Below are 25,000 nucleotides of genomic sequence, written 5' to 3'. Positions count from 1 at the left end.
TGCCAGGTGGTAGTGGTGCATGTCTTTGATCTCAGCACTTGGGAGGCAGAAGCAGGCAGATCTCTGTGAGTTCAAGGCTAGCCTGGTCTACTGAGTGAGTTCCAGGACATCCAGAACTGTTTCAAAGAGAAACTCTGTCTTGAAAAACAAAACAAACAAACAAACAACGCCAACAAAACTCTGTTTGCATAGTGCACATGATCTCTTCCATAAAGATGTGTTCTATAGCTTAAGGTGTTCTATAGCTTAGGATCTGGTGTGGTCTTTGTCATACAGATAGCGCAGAGGTCACCAGGCTATAAAGTACATGTGACATCTTCCTTAAGGATGGATTTTATTGACTGAGAAGCAATGCTCAAGAGAAAGGTCTAGGGAAGAAAAGTCTGGGATGAACATATAGTCTGGGGAACTTGGGTATGGCCTGGCCCTACAGACAGTACAGATCACCAGATTATTACTAACAGCTATTCCCAGCCATCTGGGTGGAAAAACAGTATACACATCCCTTCCGTAAAAGATAAACCTGTGTGTTTAACATTCCTGGTTTCCCTGGTGCTTGTCTGTGAGTTAGATAGGTTGGAATGAGACAAGGGTTAGAAGAGTATTAGAGTCACCAAATGAAACAAATTTGAAGGAGCAGAATTTAGAGGATTGGAATTATATGATGGAGAGGCTAGTGACTGTCTCCCAAGGGGGTCAGCTGGAGCGATGCCTTTGGCTATCTGATCAAAAGCACTTGGGCTGGTGTTGCAGTAGATGACTGCTGCCATCAGAGGCAAGGGGGTGGCCTGGAGTTTATGTATTAATTATAGGTGTCCCCTATGGGGTGAGAGAGCTTTTCTCTTGCCAAATTAGGGCATGAGAATGGAGAATAGGGTCTGCATATTTGGAGTCAATGTACACAGTAACCTTTAGGCTTTGTGTTAGTGTGCCAGGTAAGAGCAGTGAGTGCTGTCTGTTGTGAGGTGATGTGTGTGTGTGTGTGTGTGTGTGTGTGTGTGTGTGTGTGTGTAGGGGACACTGAGCTTCTAGGGTGTGTCCTGTGACAATGGAGCACTGGACAGATGACTAAAAGAAGGTAGCAAAGAGTAAAGAAGACCAATGTAGGAGTAGGGGTCTTCTGGAAGACTCTGTAGGAAGGAGGGTGGCTGGATTAAGAGTTTTACAACATTGAAAAGTGATCAGGAGCTGGCAAGATATCTCTGTGGTTAAGTGCACTTGTTGTTCTTGCAGAGGACCTGAGTTCAGTTCCCAGCACCCATGTGATGGTTCACAACCCCAGTAAGTTCAGTCCCAAGGGGTATGCTGCTGACCTGGGAGGGCACCCCACATGAACACGTGCACACTGGCATGAATGTGGTACATATACACACATGCAGGCCAAACAGTCATAAATGTAAGGTAAAATAAATAAATTAAAAATGTTGTTTAGAAAAAGGTCAGTAGGAGGTTTTGCATAAATTTATGTACCTGTTACCTGCAAGAGGGAGGCAGCTCTAAGGGTCTTTAAGCAAGGCCAGCCCTGTGCCACTCAGTCTAAGTGTTTAGACAGGTAGGCTACTGCTTTGGATGAGTCTCCATAAAACTGACATAGACCTAAGGCTCAGTTATGAGAGGTATGTATAAACAGTATGGAAGTTTTAGAGGGGCCTGGGAACCCTAAAACAGGAATGTTCTGACAGGCTTGGTGCTTGGAGTATAAGGGTAGGATGGGTTGGGAGGGATCCAGAGGTCCTATAAGAGGACCATGAATAGCTTAGTAAAGAGGTTTAGGTAAGACCCTGAAGTTGGGGGTCTGAATGTAAAAGCAACCTGCTAGCCCAGAGAAGAGAGAAAGTCCAATTTCGTTCGGAAGGTTTTGTCCTGGATTAGAGCTTTGCAACTTCGAGTTATGATCCAGGAAGAGGGGGCTAGGATAAGGCCAAGTTGTAGGTTACTTATAGGGAGGCCATAGAGGGTGTAGAACAGGATACCCAGTGTCCCTGGGCAGCTTGAAAAGGAAGGAAGGTAGAGATCTATCTATAGAGATAGATCATAAGAGGGACTTCAAAGAAAGAGGTCATCTACATATTGGAGGAGAGTCCTGGGAGCAACATTGAGGCTTAGCAGGTTGTGGGCAAGGACCTGGCTATAGATGAGAGCTTTTCCAAACTCTCCGGGGAGTGAGTATCCAGGTAAGTTGAGTGGGCATTTGTGTGTCAAGGACTGCCCAGATAAATGCAAAAAGCTCAGGACAAGATAGATTGAGGGGAGTGATATGGTGATTCCTGAGGTCCAGGTCGAGAAATGAGAGGTGGAAGGAGGAATGTAGGATTCCAAGGTACAAGGGTTGGAGACCACCAAGCGGCTAGGAATTACAGCTTTGTTAATTGGGTGTAAACCTTGAAGGGCTGTGGGGAGAGTTAGTAGGCTATAAAATTCAGGCTTTGAAGAGTCTGGTAATTACCGGTTTCAGTCTCTCTCACCCTTTAGAAGTGAGCTGATATTAAGCTTGATGCACGAAGGTGGGGAGGCCCTGTAGTCTGATTTGTGCCATGGGTAGCAACAGTGAGAAGGGGCATTCCAGACCTGAGGATGGTTGGATGGTAACAGAGTAGTAAGGAAGGGGGTGAGTCTGCATGACAGAGTAGGAAAAAGAAAGCTGCTTTGTGATGGACCCATCAGAGGTATGCAATTTTCCTGAATGTCATGTTCCAGGACAGGGGTCAGGTAATGAGGAACGATCAGGAAGGAATGGGAAAGCGAACGTTCAAACAGATTGCACAGTTATGGACTTGTCCGTCTGGGTTTGGATAGAATGCCTTCCACCTCTGCTGTGGGATGTTCTGTATGTTAAATGTGTTGCTCTGATTGGTTAATAAATAAAACACTGATTGGCCAGTAGCCAGGCAGGAAGTATCGGCGGGACAAGGAGAGAGGAGAATTCTGGGAAGTGGAAGGCTGAGGCAGAGAGACGCTGCCAGCCGCCACGATGAGAAGCACATGTTAAGATACAGAGAAGCCATGAACCATGTGGCAACTTATAGGTTAATAGAAATGGGTTAATTTAAGATGTAAGAACAGTTAGCAAGAAGCCTGCCACGGCCATACAGTTTGTAAATAATATAAGCATCTGTGTGTTTATTTTATAAGTGGGCTGTCGGACTGCTGGGGCTTGGTGGGACCCGGAGAGAAAACTCCAGCTATACACCTCAGGACATTATGGTTTAAAAAAAAAAAAACCAAAAAAAGAATAATCTGCACCCCCCTGCCCCAGTGTCAATGAAAAAAAGACACAATCTTGCCAGCTAGTGACAGTGTTGTCCCAGGTCCGAGGAAAGTGATGGTGACGGGAGCAGGCACCTGTCAGCTGGCAGCAGCTGTCAATCCTAACAAACCAACCTATCCCAGGAGTCTGGCATTTAAGACCCAGCAAGGACAGAAGCCTAGTGGGGACTAGCATCCTTCTCCGCTCTGACTCATTTTCGGTGTCCTTTTCCCCACAGAGGGAGCAGGCAGGGGCCAGGCAGTGGCCGCGGTCTGGGGCACGTTCTTGCCCAGCGGACCATTTGGTGGTCTAGCCCTGAGTCGGGAGGGTGTCACTAGAGTTACCCCGGGATGAACCTTGGCATAAGGCTGCCACCAGCATTTGCTCTATCACCTCTTCCTTAAGGTTTTTATTTTGAAGATCCCGCTGTCTGTTATTAAAGACCTTGAAGACCACGTCTGTACGGTCTCTTTGAAGGGTAGAGAGCTGTCTGTCCAGAGCCTTTGAAACTGTTTTCTACTATCAGGCGGCAACTCAAAGCTGCCATGAAAGTGTTGATATAATTTCCCCATCGTTATCCAAGATCGGGTTGGTATGTTTAGTTTCTGGTAAGTGTTAGGTGCAAAGTGGGGGCCCCCCTAGAGGATTCTGTTTACCATGAACCTCCCTTAGTCCGCTCAAGGTCAACTACCTGGAACAAGGGCTCTAGTTCCTGGTCAGTCTTAACAGCTCTATTAGCTCAAAGACCGCATCCTGTTGACTTGTTTTCCCACCATTTTCTCTTCTCTCTGCGTGTGCGGCCCCCCCCCCCCCCCCCGGGAGATAGCCTTGACAGTTTGATCCAATAAACCTTTCTTTCTACCCACAGAGAGGTCTATGTGGTGGTATTGTGTTCCCCAAAATATTTTGTACTCTAATAAATTTATCTGGGGTCAGAGAACAGACAGCCAGTAGACACAAAGGCTAGAAAATGGTGGCACTCACACCTTTAATCCTAGCATTCCAGAGATAGAAATCCCTCTGGATCTCTGTGAGTTCAAGGCCACATTGGAAATAGCCAAGCATGGTGACTCATGCCTTTAATCCCAGAAAGCCAGCCTTTAATCCCAGGGAGTGGTGGTAGAAAGCAGAAAGATATATAAGGCGTGAGGACCAGAAACTAGAAGCTTTTGGCTGGTTCAGCATTTGACTGGTTAAGCTTTCAGGCTATGGAGCAATACAATTCAGCTGAGAGCCATTCCGGATGAGGACTCAGAGGCCTCCAGTCTGAGGAGACAAGACCAGCTGAGAAGTTGACCAGATTCCTGCTACAGGTCTAATTTGGAGGTGTCACTGCACCCTCGCATACAATAAGTGAGAGAAAAATAAGGCTGGACCTTCATTGACTCCCTAGATAATTTCTTTCATTTTTGTCAAAATTGACCACCGTTAAAGGTTGCCGCCTTCCTGCTTGCCTACTTGTCACCTTCTGGCCACGAGGCAAGTCATCATGAAGACTTGTTTGTGGAGCTCATCTGAATTGGGTTGGTAATTCAATGAGGACTGGTGTGTAGAACTGACAGAGCACCTACGTTGATATCAATCCTAGATACGAAGAGTGTTGCCATGTGCCCGAGCTGCCATCCAGATACAGGGATGACATCCTTGGGCGACAGGGTGGAGGTCAGGGTGACATAAATGTCAGGCCTGGTTAGGTTTAAGGCCTGGATAATAAATTGAAAACTGTTGTGATAGAATTTGGTGTCAGACAAGAAGCCCAAACATTTCTCTATTTGGGAGAGATCAGTGAGGGAGGGGAAGAGATTGGCGTATTCGGGGGCCTCAGGTCCAGCAACCCCGTGGAGAGGAGGAACGGAGTAGGGGGTTGACAGAGAGGAGTGAAATGAGAGCAGGTGTGTGGGGCGAAGGGAGGGGCAGGTAAAGGTTTGATGGAGGGAGAGGAGGTGGGTGAACGGCTGAGGGCGGACCAGGGAGGATGGTCCTCAGAATGGGTCTGGCTGAACAGAAGAGAGGAGCGGTGGGGATAGGAGGGGGTTATTGTTAGAAGGAGGCAGTGGCAGAAGACGGGTCTCAAGGCACCACATACCTTTGAATCTTTTTACAGTTCTAGGAATTGTAGGAAACAGTCAGCAATGCAAATAATTCTTTTTTTTTTCTTTCTGAGACAGGTTTCTCTGTGTAACATTCTTGTCTGTCCTGGAACTCGCTCTGTAAACCAGGCTGGCTTCGAATTGACAGAGATCCGCCTGCCTCTGCTTCCCATGTTGGGATTAAAAGAATGCACCACCACTGCCAGGCTAATGCAAATGATTCTCACTTACCTGAGGATAACTCCCACCCCTACTCCCCACCTCCAAACAGGATTAATTTAATATTTCCAATCGATGGATTTGTCTGATCCTTGAATTCTTTGAAGACATATCAATTCCTTCATTTAATTAATGAATCTAATGAACGAATGCTCTAACCAATGTTTACTTTATCTTTGTACAAGGCTCGTGATTTTACTCTCTGAAAATTATCCCTAAGTCTTGAGATGAAGGCCCTGTGGTAGAAAATGTAGCATGTCTGAGGTTCTGGCTTCAATTCTGAACACCAAAATAAAATAAAAAAAATAATGAAACTTCATTAAAATAAACTTCCTGGGGCTGTAGGGGAGGGCATCTGGTTAAATGATAAAGGGACTTAGAAGTCAAATGGCCCATTCAATTTCCAAGTTCTGGGTAATAGCAAGGCCCAGGACCACTTCTGGGTCTGCTGTTTGCTAGCTTGTAATCTTGGGCAAGTGACATACTTTTTTTGTTTGTTTGTTTTTTCGAGACAGGGTTTCTCTGTGTAGCTCTGGCTGTCCTGGAACTCGGCTCTGTAGACCAGGCTGGACTGGAACTCAAGAGATCTGCCTGCTTCTGCCTCCTGAATGCTAGGATTAAGAGCGTGCACCACCATTCCCAGTGAATCAGATACATTCTTAAAAAGAAAACATCAAAGAATAATGCTTTGTCAGTTTGACCCAAGTTAAGTGTTATCTGGGATGAGGAACTTCAGTTGGGAAAGTGTCTTCATCAGATTGCCTGTAGGCAAATCTGTAGGGCATTCTCTTGATGTGGGAGGGCGCAGCTTCATGAGGAGCGGTACCACCCCTGGAGAGGTGGTCCTGGCTGAAGCAAGGCTTGAGGAGCAAGCCAACAATCTGTGTCCCTCCGAGGCTTCTCCTTCGGTTCCTGCCCAGACTTCTCTCAGAGATGGAGCGTGGCTTAAGAGTTGTATAAACTCTCCCTTCCCTCAGTTGCTTTTAACCACACTGCCTTAGACACATTAACTAAGACAAACTAAAAAATAAGCCACTGGAGAATTCCATGGACGTATAGAACTCCTTAACTTTATAACTGCTAGTCGCTCGTTCCCTTTAGGGAGGTAGGTGGGGACAGGTGTTGCTCACTCGTTTTGTGTTCCCTCAAGAGCACCAGGAGTGCCGGTTATGTGCATTTTTCTCAACGGTCGGGTTCGTTAAGAGCAAAGTACTCGGCACACTGAAAACACACACTTCAACCAGAACGGACCTGTTTGCCTGCGAGAGAAAACCTGGAACGAGGGGCTCCTGCACGGATCACCCGGCAGCCCTTACCTTCCTAAGGAACATCTGCAGCACAAAACGCTTGCAGCCTACCAAAGTGGCACGGCCGCCTCGCCACCGCGCCTGCGCAGCCCGGAGCCAGCGGGCGCCTGCGCAGTGTGTGTGGGGGGGCAGGGAGGTGACACGGCGCGTGCGCAGGGAGTCGTCCGGAGGAGGGGAGGGGGGCGGCGCTGGCCGGCCAGGGGCGGGCGGAGGGCGGGAGCCGCCGGGGAGACAGGCGGGCCGAGGGAGCGGCGCCGTGGGGTTGGCTGCTGCCCTGAGGCCGGACTCAACGGATCCGGGCCGCGCCACCGGGCCAGCTCGCCGCCCGGCCCCAGCCCGGAGCCAGCGAGCGAGCGAGGCGGTGCCGCGCGGTAAGAGCCGGGGCAGGGTCTTCTACGCTTGTGCCGCGGGCACCTTCGTCTCCTCAGCGCCGCCCGCGCGGCCAGGCCCGGGCGGCCCCGCAGACCCTGGGCCCCGCGCCTGCGCTGTCCCCCTTCGCCACCCCCTCTCCACCCCCAGCCATCGGCGCCTGCGCCGTCTCCTTCCCGGCGGACCTCACAGCTTGCCGGGCAGACCCCCCCCCACGTCCCATCCCTGTCCCCCCCGGGAGCCCTGGCTGGTGTGGTACCCACCTAGCTGGGGACCTCATCCTGGCGGAGAGGCTGGGTGCGACCCTCGTGCTTGGATTCATTCCCTGTGGTCCCGCCGGGGGAGACTGGGCATTCATTCGCCCTGGTCCCTTGCCCTGGGCTGGGGACAGGTTGCCTCCCCGTCTGGAGGATTGAATGTGGGGAGCAGAAGCGGGGGTGGAGGGGTGGGGGGCGGAGGACCCCCGAAGGCTGCGTCCTGTTGTTAGGACCTAGCTGTTGTGAAGCTGGCAGTGTTCTTTATTCTTGAGACTTGGCTAACTGTATCGAGTTGGATGTGTGTTGTTGAAGAAATGCTGCATTTCCAAGCAGTGGTTACACGTTTGAGACATCTGTGGTTCTTTTTTTGGTGGGTGTGTGTGTGTGTGTGTGTGTGTGTGTGTGTGTGTGTGTGTGTGTTTCTGGGCGGGTTTAGCTATTTACAAACCAAACGAAAATTTCCGCGATCCTTCATATACAGGCAACCTTGATTTGTTCATTGTCCTGAAGATCTGTCCTAAGGTGCAAATGGGGAACCGCTGGATAAAATGGAAAATTGACCTTGTCATGAAAAAGAATCCTAAGCTTTGACCCACACTTGTAATACTGGTACTGGGGAGGCCGAGGCAGGTTGAGCTCGGAGTCGGGCTGCAGAGCGAGACACCTTGCTTCAAAATTAAAAAAAAAAAAAGACAGCTATTGGAGCCCAACAAGGCTTGTTGTCACCCGGCAGGCTAAACCTTGAGGTGAATTCAGCTGTGAACCACAGGCAACAGCAGTTCTTTGTAAAGGTTTGGAGGGAGGGACCTGGGTTGTTGCACAGGCAATACTAAGGCACTGCCCTTTGTTGGTCTTCCAATACATCAGGAAGAAGTTTGAAAAACAGTATGTCTGTGTTGAATTCATGCAGATTTTTTTCTTTTCCTTTCATTGTACTGGCTTAATATAAGAAACTCTTGGCGATTCATGGATACTCGAGGATTAAGTTGTATGTGAATAACTTCATTCCCCCGTCTTTTGGGATTAAGGGCATGGCGTATGGCTAGATACATATAGCTAAGCTATATCCCCAACTCTGCTAGCCTCTTAACCTTTAATTTGGAGATGGAGGTCAGACCAAGTATCCCAAACTAGCAATATCCCTCTCTTTGTTGCCACACAGGCCGGTAACTTTCAGTCCTGTCTCAGCCTCTGGAGTAGCTGGAATTAATTACAGGCCTACACCGCCCTTCTAGCCTAACTTCATCATTCTGGAAGAGACTTGAGTGTCTGCAGATTTTAGTTATCTCCAGAGAGCCTCTAATGCCCCGTGCAGCCAGGACAGTTGTAGCTTTTTTTTTCCCCCTAATCAAAAAATAGAAAAGTAGTACATGTATGTTGCAAAATAGTCAAACCAATATAGGAGGGGGTATGGAGAAAAAGAGTATTGGTCTCATTACATTTTTTCCTATTGAGAAAGAGCTGATGTCCCCCTTTCCTAGATTCCCCCATAAAAATGTCTCATTTCCTTTTGGGTCTAGTGTATACCAGACAATATCCTCACCCTCAGCAACTTTAGATAGCTTGAGAATATTTTGTATGTTTGCATATGTATATCCCAAATGTATAAGGATTTCCTTGCTGTTTCAGCAAGAAAGTGATTATTATACCGCAGAAAAACTGTATCAAGGTGTCTCTTGGTATCATTCAAAATATCAGTATCTGGACAGTTCAAGTGAAATTTGCTCAGGGTGTGAGCCAACATTTTGCTTTCTTGACAGACAGCATGTGACTTCTGAAGTAGAGGTTCCCTTTCTAACTGACTTGATGTAGCTCATTTGATCAGATGACTCAGGTATTGCAAAGGGTCAAAATTCCTATCAGGGTTGGGTTTTCTGAATGTACAAGGCTTGCTAAATAGCCATATGCATATTTAAATCCCGTGTCTAACTTGCACAGAGTGTTATGCAAGCATCTCACCTTAATAGAGGACCGGTGACCGGGTCAAGAGGTGTGGCTTTGGGCCATAAGTGAGTTTCTCCATTCTGTGTGCATGCATACAAAGGAGCTTCAGGAGGGCTGGACTTGTAGCTCAATGGTAGAGTGCCTGCCTAGCATGCACCAAGTTCTGGGTTTGATTCCCCAGTATGATAAAAGAAAAAATTGAAAGGAAGATTTTGCCGGGTGTTGGTGGCGCATGCCTTTAATCCCAGCACTTGGGAGGCAGAGCCAGGAGGATCTCTGTGAGTTCAAGGACAGCCTGGGCTACAGAGTGAGTTCCAGGAAAGGTGCACAGCTACACAGAGAAACCCTGTCTCAAAAAACCAAAAAAAAAAAAAAAAAAGAAAGAAAAAAAAAGGAGCTTCAGGAGCAACTTTAATATTAAAGAATCCTTGTCTACAGTTTTCAGCAAGTGTCTACATGACACTGTGAAGTGTTTAATTATTTTATCAATAAAAATTTGGGAGTCAGAGCCGGGTGGTGGTGGCGGCGGCGCACACGCCTTTAATCCCAGCACTCGGGAGGCAGAGGCAGGCGGATCTCTATGAGTTCGAGGCCAGCCTGGGCTACCAAGTGAGTCCCAGGAAAGGCGCAAAGCTACACAGAGAAACCCTGTCTCGAAAAACCCAAAAAAAAAAAAAATTTGGGAGTCAGATACCGGGGTAAAAATCTGTATGATCAGAGAAGCTGCGGAGAAGCGACCAGTGACAACCTCTCTCCTTTCTCATCCAAAAGGCCAGAATCTTTGTAAGCCCCTCCCTACTACTTCCTGTATCTCTCTATATGTCCTGGGTCCTCCAAAACCTCTATGGCTAATTTTGGTTGGCTAGTAGCTGGCTCCGCCCTCTGATTCAAGGTAAACTTTATTGACAGTCTCAGGGGTGTCAGAGTGTGATCAAAATATCCCACAACAGCACTGTAGTTTCCTTCTCAAAAATCTGGGTGATGAGCCAGGCTGTGTAGTAAGGTAGGTGAGAATGAATTTGAGATACTCTGGTGTGAAGGAATATTGAGTAGGCCTAATAAGAAAAACAAGGACAGTGTTGGGAGTTTTAATGACACTGAATTTTATCCAATTTAAAGGACCATCATTTCTTAAAAAAAAAAAAAAAAAACAAAGTAAACGAAAAAACATCCAGTTTCTTGGTAATAACATTAAGCATTTAGGGTCTGGAGAGTTGTCTCGGTGGTTAAGAGCATTTGTTGCTTTTACAGAGAACCTGTGTTTGATTCCCAGAACCCACATACCATCTGTAACTCCAGACACTAGGGACCCCACACCTTTTAACTTCTGTGGGCACCAAGCATGCATGTAGTGCACATAAATACATTCTTGCAAAACACTCATACACATAAATAATTCTAAAGTAATTTTAAAGTTCAGCATCTAGTTGGATATGGTTTTACAAGCTTGTAGTTCAGTTATATTGGAGGCTGGGGTAGAAGGCTTGCTTGAGTCTAGTGGTCTGAGGCCAGTGTGAGCAACATAGGTAAAAAAAGGTTAAGCATCATTTATGATGGCGATACCAAATGGTGGTGTGTGGTAATTGCATATGGTAAATGTAAGACCACTTATTTATTGTGAGTTTAGAAATAATAATGAGAGCATAAGGTCTTGTTTTGCTGTTGGTGAGTTTAAGGAAACATTTCTGGGCTGTTGTTGCTTTTAAGAAGGTTCAAATACAGCTACAGCCCTGAGGAGGCTGAAGCAGGTGGAGCTTCAGAACAGGCAAGACTACATAGAGAGACCCTGTCTTGAAAAACCAAGGGTGCCAGGGGGTGGGGGTGGGGGGTATTTAAGTACATTTTGTCTGTTGTTTGTTTGTTTGTTTGTTTGCTTGTTTTTGAGATGGGACCTTCTTTTGTAATTCAGGCTATCTTCAAACCCACTGTGTAGACAATGATGACTTCACACTTTTGATTCTTCTGCCTCCATCTTCTGAATGCTAGAATTATAGGTGTAGCACCATGTCCAGGTTTATGGAGTACTGGGGATGGAATGTAGGGATCTGTGTATGCTCAGCAAACACTCATCAACTGAGCTATATTCCTGGGTAGGTCTGAATTACTTTTTGAGAACAAGTATGACTTTGTGATGATTTACCACAGACCACAAAGAATGTAAAAAGCCATTCAGTGTGATATGAAGCATTTCCTGTGATTATCTTGAAAATATGATTCTTGGGCTGGTGGGGGGGGGGGCGCTCAGAGGGAGAGGAAAGCTCTTGCTGCACAAGCGTGAGGACCAGAGTTTGAATCTCCAGAATCCGACCAAAGCTGACGAGGTAGTGTGTATCTGTCACTGCTATCTGTCACTGCAGTACTGCAGTGACAAGTTGTGAGGACACAGGAGCATCCCCAGGTGCTCTCCGGCCAGCTAGCTTGTGGTATGCAGTAGCAGACAGGAGACCCTGTCTCAAGATGGAAGGTGAGGACCAGCACCCAGGCGGTTTTCTGACCTCCGCATGTGCTATGTGGCACTGGATATCTGCATGCAAGAATACGACACAAACACACTATACACATACACAAAGATCAATATGTGTATTTCCCATGTTATAAAACGTCAGGAGTTTTTTCCCTCTTCATTTGTGTGTATGTGTGTGTGTTTATCTGTATATGCATCATGTGCATAAAGTGCCCACTGGTAGAGGTTAACAAATCCCTGGAATTGTGAGTATGTGCCAACAAAATAATACTAAAGGAAATTCCTGTTGGTTGGAATTGTTAGCACTGAATAGACTAGCTGCAAAGTAAAAAACTCCCATCCGCTCAGAAGTTTTTTGTTGTTGTGGTGTTGGGTTTTTTTTTCCCCTTCTCAGTTGTTTGATCTGAAACAACATGATGATCAAATTGGTCTTGGGGATGTAGCTTAGTGCTCAACATCCCTAGATATCAGGGAAGTGCAAATTAAAACTACAGAGATACTATCTCAGCCTAGTCACTGGCTCTTGAGAAATCTGATATAGGGAAAAGGAACTCTTACTCACTGATGGTGGGAGTGTGAATTAATATAGCCATTATGGTAGTCAGTTTGGCGACTCCTCTAGACTGCTCCTGGTCATTTTCCTAAAGATATTCTATTACAGAGATGTTTGCACGTCTGTGTTGATTGCTGCTCTATCCACAACAGCAGGGAAATGGAAACAGCCTAAATACCCATCAGCTGATGATTGGATAATGAAGATATAGTACATACATACAATGGAATATTACTCAGCTATAAATAAAAATGAAATCATGAAGTTTGTAGGAAGGTGGATGAACCTGGGAAGCATATTAAGTGAGGTGACCCAAACTCCGACAAATCAAACCATATGTTCCCCCTCATACGTAGGTCCCGGTCTACATATGTGTTCGTGTATGTGTGTATAAACAGGGGTAAGTGTGGACTAAATCCAAAAGGTAAGGAGACTATTAGGTGATGAAGAAAGCAGGCAAAAGGACACAAGTCATGAGGGAGGACTTGAAACTATTTTCTAGTTTTAACTCTGTCATAGGTGGTCTTGCGTGAGTGTGTGTGTGTGTGTGTGTGTGTGTAGGTGGAAATATGAATCCAACTTTCTGTATATTAAAATAGCAATAATCATTTTGTTCCAAACGAATCTGGTATGTGTTATTCTTTTGAGGCAGTGATTATGAAAATTGGGCTTTCCTTTTCATCCCATTGATTAGCACAATATGATGTGATTAGTTGCTGAGTACATTTGTCTCATTGGCCCACTTAGAAAAAAATGAACAACTTTTTGTTGTTGTAGTTCTGGAGGGAGGGGTTCGGTAACTGGAAATTTTTCTGTTTTTTTTTTTTTTTCATTCTGTTCAAAGCTGTCAAATTATTTTATTACAATGTTATTTAATGTGTAAATTATATTACACTTTATAAAGTATGGTTTTAAGAAAACTTAAGCTTCAGATGAAGCTTAGTGGTAGAGTACTTGCCTAGCGTGTACAAGGTCCTGGGTTCAATCCCCAGCATCACAAAAATAAGTAAATCAGGCTTAAAGAATTGAAGGGGGGTAGGATATTAGGGCAGCTTTGATCCATAGCAAATACAGAGGACTTTGATGTTCATAAAGTTCTTACTACAATTCATGGTAGTCTGCTCAGTGCTTATCCTCCAGAAAAGCATACTGTTATAAACATACAAAAAAAAAAAAAAAGCACACACATGCATGCATACACACATATAACTATAGCTATGAAAGCATACTGCTAAAAAAAAGCTGTAGAGAAAAGTAAAACAAGCAAAAAGATGGTAGGGGATCAAAATTTATTAACAGGTGTATATATATGTTGAAAGCCTTCAAATGAATGTGATCCCAGATTTGTCATTGTGGTGTGCACAATGTAATCCCAACACTCGGGAGGTAGAGGCAGGAGGATCAGGTGATGAAAGGCGTCCTCAGCTGTAGTGAGTTTAAGGACAATCTGGGCTGCATGAGACTGTCTTAAAATAAATAACTCAATTCAGAAGTAAAATCTGGGCCTGCAGAGATGGCTGCGTGGTAAAGAGCACTTGTCCTTCCAGAGGACTGGGGTTCTACATGAGACCCTGACAATAGGTGACATTAAGAAGGGGGAGGAAAGGCATTTTGAGCTTTTTTTAATTATTATTATTATTATTATTATTATTATTATTATTATGTATACAGTGTTCTGTCTTCATGTATCCCTGCAGGCCAGAAGAGGGCACCAGATCTCATTACGGCTGGTTGTGAGCCACCATGTGGTTGCTGGGAATTGAACTCAGGACCTCTGGAAGAGCAGCCAGTGGAGCTCTTAACTGCTAAGCCATCTCTCCAGCCCCAGCATTTTGAACTTTTAGGAATAGCTGTGACGTGAACATCCCTTTGTTGGGGGAAAGAGTTAGCCAAGGGAGGGAAAGGCATATTGTAGAGTGGCCACCAACAGGCATCCTTCATGAAAGACCAGGCAGTCAATGTTTTAGTCATCATAACTGCTAACCACCTCTCAGTGTAGTTCAGAATAGCCTTAAACAGTATGTGAAGGAGAGTAACTGGGCTTCGGTAAAAGGTAAGACTTGACAGCGTTTCCTACTGTGAAATGGTCTAGATTTACTCTCCAGTCCTTCAGTAGCATAATCTGAGTTTGTGATGGTCTGGACTTGGCTTTCTCATAGAAATAGTTAAAAGTGTTAGTTTGCAGCTGTTCATTGCTGTGGGTGGAGATGTAGTTGATTCTTGCACACCAGTCTTGTTCTCGGAGATCTTGTTTTAGTGCTTGTCCTGGATCTCTCTGTAGACCAGGCTGGCCTCGAACTCACAGAGATCCACCTGGCTCTGCCTCCCGAGTGCTGGGATTAAAGTCGTGTACCACCACCGCCCGACTGACATTTGTTCTTCTTAAAAATTATTTATTCAACCAAAGAAAATACATTTTAAAAAGCCAGGCAGTGGTGGCACACACCTTTCCCAGCACTCGGGAGGCAGAGGCAGGTGGGTCTCTGTGAGTTTGAGCCAGCCTGGAGTACAGAGTGAGTTCCAGAAGAGTCAGGGCTATCCAGTGAAACCCTGTTTCGAAAAACAACAACAAAATTATTTATTTATTGGTGTGTGTATGTATGTGTATATGTATATGTGAGGTTTATGTGTATGTGCGTATATGTGAATATGTGTGTATGTGTGTGTATGTGTGTGTGTGTGTGTGTGTGTGTGTTATACACGCCACAGCACACTGTGCCAGAGGACAACTTGTAGGAGGAGTTGGTTCAGATCATCAGGTTTGGTGGAGAGTTCCTTAACCCAGCAAGCGGGCTCTCTGGAAATCACTGGCCCTGATACACTCAGCTTTGTTTGTTTTCAAGACAGGGTTTCTCTGTGTAGTTCTGCCTGTCCTTGAACTCAGAGATCCACCTGCCTCTGCTTCCTGAGTGCTGGCAAAGGCGTGGGCCACCTGGCCTGGCCCTGATACTCATTTTTGATATAAAAATCTTTGTTTTGGATTGTTGGATTAAATTTTACAGGTTTTCTTTTTCTTTTGTGATGCTAGGAGGACTCAAACCCAGGGCCTCATACATGCTAGGCAAATACTCCTACAATACCCTCAAGTTCTAGTTTTCTGAAATTTTGTTTAGAATGTATACATTCACTTCCTGAAGAAATATTAATTAGTAGAGTGTCTTTTTCTCTGTAATTTTTTCCTTTTTTTTTTTTTTTTTTGATAATGCTTTTGCCAACAAGCTAACCTGACAAAGTGAACTGGGAACTACGTTGTAGTTTTCTCGAAGAACATGGTGATTTGAATGTGTTCCCAAAGAAGACTGCTGTGGAAACTCAGTCCCCAATGCTGCAGTGTGAGGTGAGGCTAGGCAGTGCTTGAGTCTTGAGGCGTTCACCCCACAAATGGATTAGATGACAGTTGTAAAAGGCTTGAGGCTATGCGTTCAAGCCCCCCTCTCTCTGTCTCTGTCTGTCTCTGTCTGTCTCTGTCTCTCTTTCTCTCTCTCTCACATTGCCCGCCTCACCATCTATCACAGGTGATCCACAGGGAGGCCTCGCCAGATGCGGCCCCTGTTCTAGACTTCTCCACTTCTGTGTGCCAACCAAATTCTATTCACCCAGGCTAAGGTTTCCTACTAGATCAGCTCAGAACAAACGAGCTGTAGACAGTTGATACCGAGAAGTCGGGCCTTTCCTATTACAAATACCTGACAATGCATATGCAGTTTGGGAACTGAGTGGAGGCCAGATGGGTTTAAAGGAGCAGTCTAGAGGAAAATGTACATTTCTGTGAATGGAACATCACAGGCACGGAGCTATAGAAGAGCCTGGATGTTAGGGATTGGTTAAATGGCTGTCATCGGAATTGCACAAGAAAGACCATTCTAATGAGGTCTCGGGTGGAGCTAAGGACTAGGTACTGGAAACCCTAGCGAAGGCACTGTGGTTCCCAGCTACAAAGACCTTAATGGAATGCAGAACCTGAGAATAGTGGCAGATGAGTGGTTGAGGTGCAGGGTGACCTGGCTGGGGATTGCCTACAGACGAGAAATGATGAAGATGGATTAGATTAACAACAGAAGTAGAATAGCAAGGTTTGGAAAACGTAGAGACTAGCCATTTACAGAGGCCTGGAGCTGATGTAGTGGTGCATGTTTAGAATCCCAGCATGCACATGGTTACATAGTGATACTCTCCCAAAGAATTAAGACAAAGCCAGGTGTGGTGGCTCACTGGTCTGATGGCAGCACTTGGGAGGCTGAGGCAGGAAGATTCCTGTGAGTTCAAGGCCATTTGTGAGCTATGTAGTAAGTTCCAGACTAGCTTGGGCTGCAGAGTAGAACCCCATCTCAGCAAACAAACCCACAAACCAAACAGTGCAAACAACCCCCCCCCCGAAAAATTAAATTTAAAAGTGTGTTAGAGAGATAATACTCAAGATGTGACCAAGGAAACATTCGCTAAAACAATTTATACAGATTGAAGGAAGTAGATTATATTTGTGAAGAAATTGGGAGAAAGATCCTGATGACATCCGAGAGACTTTAAGTCTTTGAGGGTTGTGTTTGCCAGGGAGACACTGTGGGATGTCGTTGGTTGTGGTGTGATACCCCTGGACTTTGCTCCCTGAGTCACAGTGCAGTGTGTTCCAGCATAGTGTCCCTTTGCCCCAACTGTGACACATGTAGGTCCACGTACTTCAGGCTGCCACTCTGAAAGTGGAATCTGTAAGCCTTAGTGCTAATTACAGATGATGAGCACAGGGCACGGGCTGTGGGCTGGGGGCCAAGGGGCTGTGCAGCCTCCTTTGCTTAAAGGATGTGTCAGGCAGCCCAAGGGGCTTAGACAGGAATCTTACAGAGTCTGTCTACCACAGAGCCTTCCATATGACACTATTGAATTGTGGAATTAGGATGCTGTGCAGGCTCCAGCACTGTAGAGCGCATGAGAGAAGCAGGCACAAGGCTCCAGCCTGGGAGATCTGTGGCACGGCCAGCGCCTGCAAAGCCTTATGGGCAGTGCTGCGCGATCTGTCCAGAAGGTGGGGTGTGGAAGTGAGATTATTGGACCCTATGCATGAATAGAACTTTCCCTGCCAACTTTGAACTCGATGTGAGCAGTTGCTCTACTTCTGCATCCAGTCTCCTTTTTGGCATGCAAATCTCTCTTCTGTGCTTATCCTTACCATCACATCCCCCCTTCCTAGTTTCGGTTTTGAAAAGAGGTCTCACTGTGTTGGCTGTGTAGCCCCAGGTGGCTTCAAAATCATCCTCTGCCTCAAGCTCCCTAGTGCTGGTATTACAAGTGTGTGCCGCAATGCTCAGGTCAGTGAAGTGTTTCCTTCTGATTTCAGTTGTCACTGTATTTCATTCTAGAATTGGAAACAGAATTCTATGAAATGTAGGAAGTGTTCCCAGGTAGGCAAATCTTAACTATAAATTGGACTTCTCCCATAAGTACTGGCCATTCAGGTTATCTACTTTGTGCCCTGAGGCCATCTCTTCTTTAATGAGCTTTTGTATTCTGTGTTTCAAGGGATTTGTTTCATCTAAACTTTTGAACTTGTTGACTTAAAGAGAATCTTAGGTGTTGTACCCATTGGCTTTACACGTTTAGCCCTTCTTTGTTTTGCTTACTTTGATTTTCTTTAAAATTTTTGAATTAAATTGATTTATGTAGTGTGTGTGTGTGTGTGTGTGTGTGTGTGTGTGTGTGTGTGTGTGTGATACAGAGGAGAGAGAAAGAGAACGTGTGTGGCTTTGTAGATGTCAGTTTGCTCCCTCCACCCTGTGGGTCCCTGGAATTGAACTCAGTCATCAGGATTGGCAGCAAATACCTTTATCCAGTGAGCCATCTTGCTGGCCCCTTGTCTTTTTCTCATTTCTTGAAGAAGCAGCTGAAGTATTGCTTTGAGTCTTCTTTTTCTAGTGTGTTATATTGAAATTTCCCTCCTCAAATATTGCTTTAATATTCCCACACATTTTTATGTCATGTTATTTTTATTCAATTAAAAGTATATTCTCATGCCCCATTGCCCTTCCTTCCTTCCTTCCTTCCTTCCTTCCTTCCTTCCTTCCTTCCTTCCTTCCCTCCTTCCCTCCCTCCTTCCCTCCCTCTCTCTCCCCCTCCCTCCCTCCCTCCCTCCCTCCCTCCCTCCCTTCTTTTCTTCTTACTATAATTTTAATGTGGAGGGCTTATGTTGCCAAGCTGACCTTGAACTCCTGGGCTCAAGCCATCTTCTGCAGCCTTTAGAGCTGCTGGGCCCTGAGGCGTCCACCACTGTTCCTGGCTAATTCCCCATTTGATTTCTGCTTTGACTCTGATGGTTTAGCAGTGTTTGAGAACTTCTTAGAGATGTTTTTGTTATTTTCTAATTAATTAGTAGTCTACTAAAGAAAACAGCCACAGTACCATTACCCCATCTTAAAAAAGCAATAGTTCAGAAAGACAAGAGATCTGTGTTCATCCGAGAATTGTGTTCAAAGGCCAGTGGAGTGAGTCAAGGAAGGTGGAGTGAATACTCTGAGAAGAGAAAGGGATGGACAGGTGGACGCCAGGACGTCAAAGAAAAGGTAAGAATCAGAAGTGACCCACAGGTGGAGGTTGTGCTGTGGTGGTGAGGGGCAGCAGTGACGGTTGCCCGCCAGAGCTCCCCAGGCCTCTCTCTGAGTGGTGGAAGGGGAGCTGGGCATGTTTCTAGGACCGTAGGGCAAGAGAAGGAATTAGACGTGAGCTTAAAACAAAGGAGAGTTGCCTCACTCGCCGTGTTGGGGAAAGAGTTTATCATGTCACATGTACAGCTGCCCCTTGTTAGTTCACACACTTTGTTTAATGTGGTCCTCAGATTCTGTGCTGTTTTGCTTTCTAACATACTCAGCTTACGCTGTTTTAGATTCTTAGATCTTTCTCCTGCTACTGAGCTATGAGTAATTGTAGAGTGAGTTATTGATACCTTATGACAGGTCACAGCTGTAGTGGAGTGACTAAGTGACCTGACTCGTTAAGAGTTAGGCTTTAATTCTGACTGCATGGATTGGCTCTTCAGATCATAGCTTTGATTTTCTGTTTCTCAACTGTCTGGTTATAGTTTTCGTATAGTTGCTGAGTGGTGCCTCTGACACATGCTGTTTGCTTCCTGTCTGCATTCTAGGAGAGTCCCGTGGGAGAAATGTATGCATAATTGATGTACAGTTTCAAAGCCACTGTTTGGGATTCCTCCAGCACCTTAAGCTCAAGTCTGTTTCTCCTACATTAAACCAGCCACTCTGCCAGCCATTATTGGTGAAATTATTTTGGCCCTCCACGTAGTTAAAAGGATATTTATTTAATGGCGTCTGTTACACTTTTAAAAGCAGTAATAGGAGAAGAGTATGTAGTTGCAGGTTTGGAAAATTCAGGTTGTTTCTGCTATGCCCAAATCTCAGGAAGCCCCCACCCCTACCCCCAAGACCACCATGGAGACCGAATCCCTTATGTAAAAGCAAAGAGCCTTTATTTCAAGCTCAAGCTTGGTCTCTCCATCTGTCTGATGCAGTGGTGAGAGCAGAGAGCCCCGGGCTTGGGCGGGATAGGGTTTTTATTATAGTAGAGGTTGGGGGTGAGAGGGTTTCCAGGGTTCAGTACCCTGATTTGCTGATATTTGTCTAGGGGTACCTTGGCAAAAGGGGAATAGGTGTGTCCTAGGCTCAGGCATCTGGAGATCTTATCTAATCTTATCTAACATTGCAATGTTTGGATTGTCAGGTACCTCCCCTTAGATGCTGGCCCTCGCTGGGTGATGTCAGCTTATGGCTTTTCCTGGATCTGGGTGCTGCCTGCCAGTAAACTGAAACTCAGGCCTGCTTTTTAGCTGGTTTTCATGGATCCTGTCATGTCAGCCGTGTAGCCAAGCTGCTGCTTGGGTCCCACAGTTTCTACTTGTTTATTATATTTCAGTGAACTTTTCTGTGCTAAAGCAATAAAATAGAGTTGTGTTGAATGGTCTTGGAAGACTAACTCATTTCTTCTAGCATCTGCTTAGTTGTGGTTTAATGGAAAGAGCTGACTCTGGGTCGACCAATTGTCACGTTCTCTAGCCTCGTGTCTTCCTCCTCTCCAGCCCCGAGAGTGATTGTGGGGCTTAAATGTACTAGTACTTGTACAGCGTGGGGCTCACCTTATCAGTTATTTATTTGCTGTCGTTTTTAAGTGACAGTAACAAAACCAACCAAGTATCTTGCTGGCTGTGAACCTTTTGAGAATTCTCTAGCCTTTCTTTCCCACTTAGACTTGATCCAGCTGCAGTCTGATTTGGACACATCCTTCACTGGTGCTAGCTTGGCTCTGCTTGCTGTCATTGACATTGAGTCACCTGACATTGACTGAAGGGCCGTTTGGGCACAGCAATGAGTGTGCCTTTCTCCCGTGCCTTTACCTCCAGACTCTCTTCACTATGTGGCCTAGTAGGAAGGAGGGAGCTGTGAGGGGAAGATACTCTCACTATGAAGGTTATTTGCATAATTGGCAGTTCCCATGTTAAATGCATACATGTTAGCAATAATTGCCCCAATTTTAGACCATCGTCCAGCTCCACATTTGCTTTTAAAGTGGTTATTTTTAATGTATTGTCTGAGTATTTGGTATAATTCGTAACTGTAATAGTTGTTTGTGTGGTGTGCTGCGGAATAATCCTCTTGTACACTGTAAAGATTTGACACTCGAATTGATTTAATCAAATGCTGATTGGCCAGTAGCCAGGCAGGAAGTATAGGCAGGGAGACCAAACTAAAGATAATGGGAAGGAGAAGGGTGGAGTCAGGACTCGCCAGCCAGATGCAGAGGAAGCAAGATGAGAATGTTGTACTGAGAAAAGGTACCAAGTCATGTGGCTAAACATAGATAAGAATTATGGGTTAATTTAATGTAAGAGCTTGTTAGTAATAAGCCTCAGTTATTGACCAAGCATTTATAATTTATATTAAGCCTCTGAGTCAATTATTTGAGAAGCAGCTGCTGAGTATTTGGGAACAGGCAGGTGGGAGAGAAACAACCCAGTGGTGGGCTGGAGGATTGGTTTAGTAGTTAAGAATACCTGCTGCTCTTGGAGAGGACCTGGGTTCACCCACATTGTGTTTCATAGTGGAGTCTGCAATTCCAGTTCTAGAGGATTTAATGCCTTCTGGTTTCCGTGAACATTGCAAGCATGTGATGCCCTTGCATGCATACAGGCAAAACATTCATACACATAAAATAAATTAATAAGGGCTGGAAAGATGGCTCTGCTGTTAAGATCACTGGCTGCTCTTCTAGAAGACCCAGTTTCCATTCCTAGCACCCATATGATGACTCACAATGTCTGTAACTCTAGTCCCAGGGTATCTAATGCCCTCTTCTGGCTTCTGAGGGCACTATGCATGTGGTGCTCAGTCATACATGCAGGCAAAACACCCATACACATAAAATAGAGGGGAAAAAAACAATAAATCTCACGCCTTTAATCCCAGCACTTAGGAGGCAGAGGCAGAGGCAGATGGATCTTTTTGAGTTTGAGGCTAGCCTAGTGTACAGAGTGAGTTCCAGGACAAACTCCAAAGCTACACAGAGAAACCCTGTCTCGAAAATTGAAGAATTTAGTATAGAATTTATTGCATTATGATTGACTTAATAAAATGTTTTTTATTGGCTTTTCAAAATTAGTTTGGTTTTTGTAGGTGTGATTTTTATCTGACACTGACTTACCCATGGCACCTACCATGACTTCAGTTCTCCTTTGACTGTGATTCCTTTCCAGTGTTTAACTCTGTTCTTAGTTCATAATTTTAAGATGATTTTTACATTTTAAATTTGTGAAACTATAGAAACTATAGAAAGCTATATTTAGATTGCTTGGATCAAGACCTTTTGTAGATTTTTTTTAATGGGATAATGCTAGGAATAAAAATCAAATTAATAAGCAATTACATTCCTAAAATATGTTTTGAGCACTCCTTGCTGGTATTATCAAGGCTCACAGAGTTAGCCATTTTCAGAATGCCAGACGTAGGATGTAGTCTAGGTTTCTTGATTACTATTCCCACGGACTCCTCCTTACCATGCATCTGCAGCGGTTCCTGATTTGTAATTTTCAGTGGGAAAGATCTAGAAGCTAGTGTTGTTTGTTGACATCTACATGCTAGAGTGTGTAATTTAGTGTAAGTAGTAAGTGAGACAGTCTTTAGTCATTCCTTGTAAAGGAGTCTCAGCCAGGCATAGTGACATACACCTTTGATCCCAGCATTTAGGAAACAGAGGCTGGTAGATTCAAGGCCAGCCTGGATTACATAGAGGGTTCTGGCCAGCCAGAGCTAAGTGAGACACTGTCTCAGAAGGAGTAGGGGAAAGGTTTCTCTTACAGAGTACCTTTTGAATTGCTGCCTTAAAAAAAATATTTTTGTTTTATGTGTGTGGGTGTTTTTCTTTTGTGTATTCTGTACACTGCCTGTGTGCCTCGTGTTTGTAGAGGCCAGAAGAGGGTTCTGGGTTCCCTAGGACTGTGGTCACAGATGGTTGTGAGCCACCGTGTGGGTGCTGAGAATAGAACCTGAACCTGGGTCCTCTGGAAGAGCAGCCCGTGCTCTTACCTGCTGGTCATCTTTCCAGCTCCAAGTTGCTGCCTTTGACTTAATTATTTGTTTGCTTGTTTTGCGATGGTCAGGCTGGTCTCACGCTTGCTGTGCAGCTGAAGATGACCTTGAATTGAGTTTCTCTGCCTCTGCCGCTCAAGTGCTGGGTTACAAGGATCCACCACTATTCCCAGCTGCCTTTGTTTTAATAAGGCTTTAGTAATAGTTGGGATTTGCAAGATGTTCCTCTATAAATTTTGATAGCTTCTATCTATCTGGTCTTCGTTGTGGGCTGTTACTCTGACAAGTATGCTAGGCTTATTATTTAATTATCTCAGCATCCTTATAAAGTACATACTGTTACCAACCCCATTTTATGAACGAAGGAACTAAAATTTCAGGAGTTAAGCAACTAGTCCCTAGATAGATTTGATCTCAAATAGTTACTAGTTTTTAAGACTAAGCATGGAAGATTTTTTTTTTTAAACCCTCCTCAGCATGGAAGATCTTATGATAGCAGTTATATTCAGTACTTGAAAATATCAGTACATTTCTTTTGCAGGGGAAAAATGATTATAATGAGGTTAGAGTTTAAAGGAAAAAGTAACATTCGGGTGTGATGTAGAAAGCAGGCTTGGGTGTGTTTCTGTAGTGTCAAGAAAGGTTCCTGTCCCTCACTGTTAGGTTGGAGACACCCACCAGCCAGGGAGGGGCTTCAGAGCCCTCTGGTTTCCAAGACACTCAGTGTCCTTGATTCAGGTTGGCTTCTCTTTGATGCAGTGTGCCAGGTAAGATAACTCCATAGAGTCCCGTTGGCATTACTTCTAAAACTGGATTGGTCTATCTTTTGTGGGTAGATACTTGGAGAGGGTCGGGCTTCTAAATGGCTCTCTAACGTTGGTATGTTGCAACATGTCTTTAACCTTTGAGCCCTGGTGAAATAACTTCTAGAACTAGGCTGTAAAGACTTCCCTCTTACTGGTTTACATGTGTTATTTGTACCAGAAGTCTTTAAACGAAACTTTATTTTCTTTTATAAGAGAGGAAATTTATAAAGATAAGTGATTTGCCCCTGGGAACATAACTCATATGGCAAAGCTAGAACTTGGACCCAGGTCTCCTGACTTTTCTTTTAAAACACTGTTATTACAGAGAGAGAGAGAGAGAGAGAGAGAGAGGGAGAGGGAGAGGGAGAGGGAGAGGGAGAGGGAGAGGGAGAGGGAGAGAGAGAGAGAGAACACACACTTAAATGGCATATGGACATACCACAGGACATGTAAAAGTCAGAGGATAACGTGGGAGTTGGTTCTTTTCTGAGGTTGTCAGGTTGTGCTATATCTCACCAATTCTATCTTATTTACTATTACTAATTTTTAAATTAAAAAAAAATGTTAGACTGAGTCTTGTTATGTAGCTCAGGATGAACTGAAAATCTGTATAGCCTGGCTTGGCAATCTTCATGCCTCATGCTGGAGAGGAATATTGGACTTCATTGGGTCTGAGGCCCAGAGGAGGCCTCTTTGGGTACACCACAGATTGTTGCTTTGTCCCATGTAACATTGTCAGTGATTAGGTGAATATCTTAGTTACTTTGCTATTGCTGTTAAGAGACACCATGACCAAGGCAACTTATAAGAGAGCATTTAATTGGGTGCTTGCTTACCGTTACAGAGGGTGAGTCCTTGACCATCATGGCCAGAGTCATGGAGGTTGGCAGGTGTAGAAGGGAGGGAGAGGAAGGGTGGAGAGAAAAGAGGAGAGAGAGACTGGGTTTGTCTTGGGCTTCACAACTTCCCCAAGAAAGCCACACTTCCTAATCCTTCCCCAAACAGTTTCACCAACTAGGGGCCAAGCTGAAATATGAATCAGTAGGGGGCGTTCTCATTTAAACAACTACAGTGAATGACATTAAATTATGAGGATGCCTTACATAGATTCCTTACAGTGCAACTTCCTTTTCTTAATTGTAGAAGTAATAATAGCATGCTAGT

General features: G+C 44.9%; 1 protein-coding gene across 1 annotated transcript in view; it reads left to right on the top strand.

Annotated features, from left to right (window-relative positions):
* Nucleotides 1-7,085: 7,085 nt before the first annotated feature.
* Specc1l (sperm antigen with calponin homology and coiled-coil domains 1 like) overlaps nucleotides 7,086-25,000 on the top strand; it is a 112,567-nt gene continuing 94,652 nt past the window's right edge. Inside the window, exon 1 of the mRNA XM_028874212.2 lies at nucleotides 7,086-7,234. The gene's annotated coding sequence lies outside the window, so the exon portion shown is untranslated. The remainder of the gene's footprint in view (nucleotides 7,235-25,000) is intronic.

This window comes from Peromyscus leucopus, chromosome 16_21 (genome assembly GCF_004664715.2).
Source record: "Peromyscus leucopus breed LL Stock chromosome 16_21, UCI_PerLeu_2.1, whole genome shotgun sequence".
In the NCBI taxonomy this organism is placed as follows: Eukaryota; Metazoa; Chordata; class Mammalia; order Rodentia; family Cricetidae; genus Peromyscus; species Peromyscus leucopus.
The sequence above is the reverse complement of the archived record's forward strand: the minus strand, read 5'-3'. Positions and strand labels throughout refer to the sequence as shown.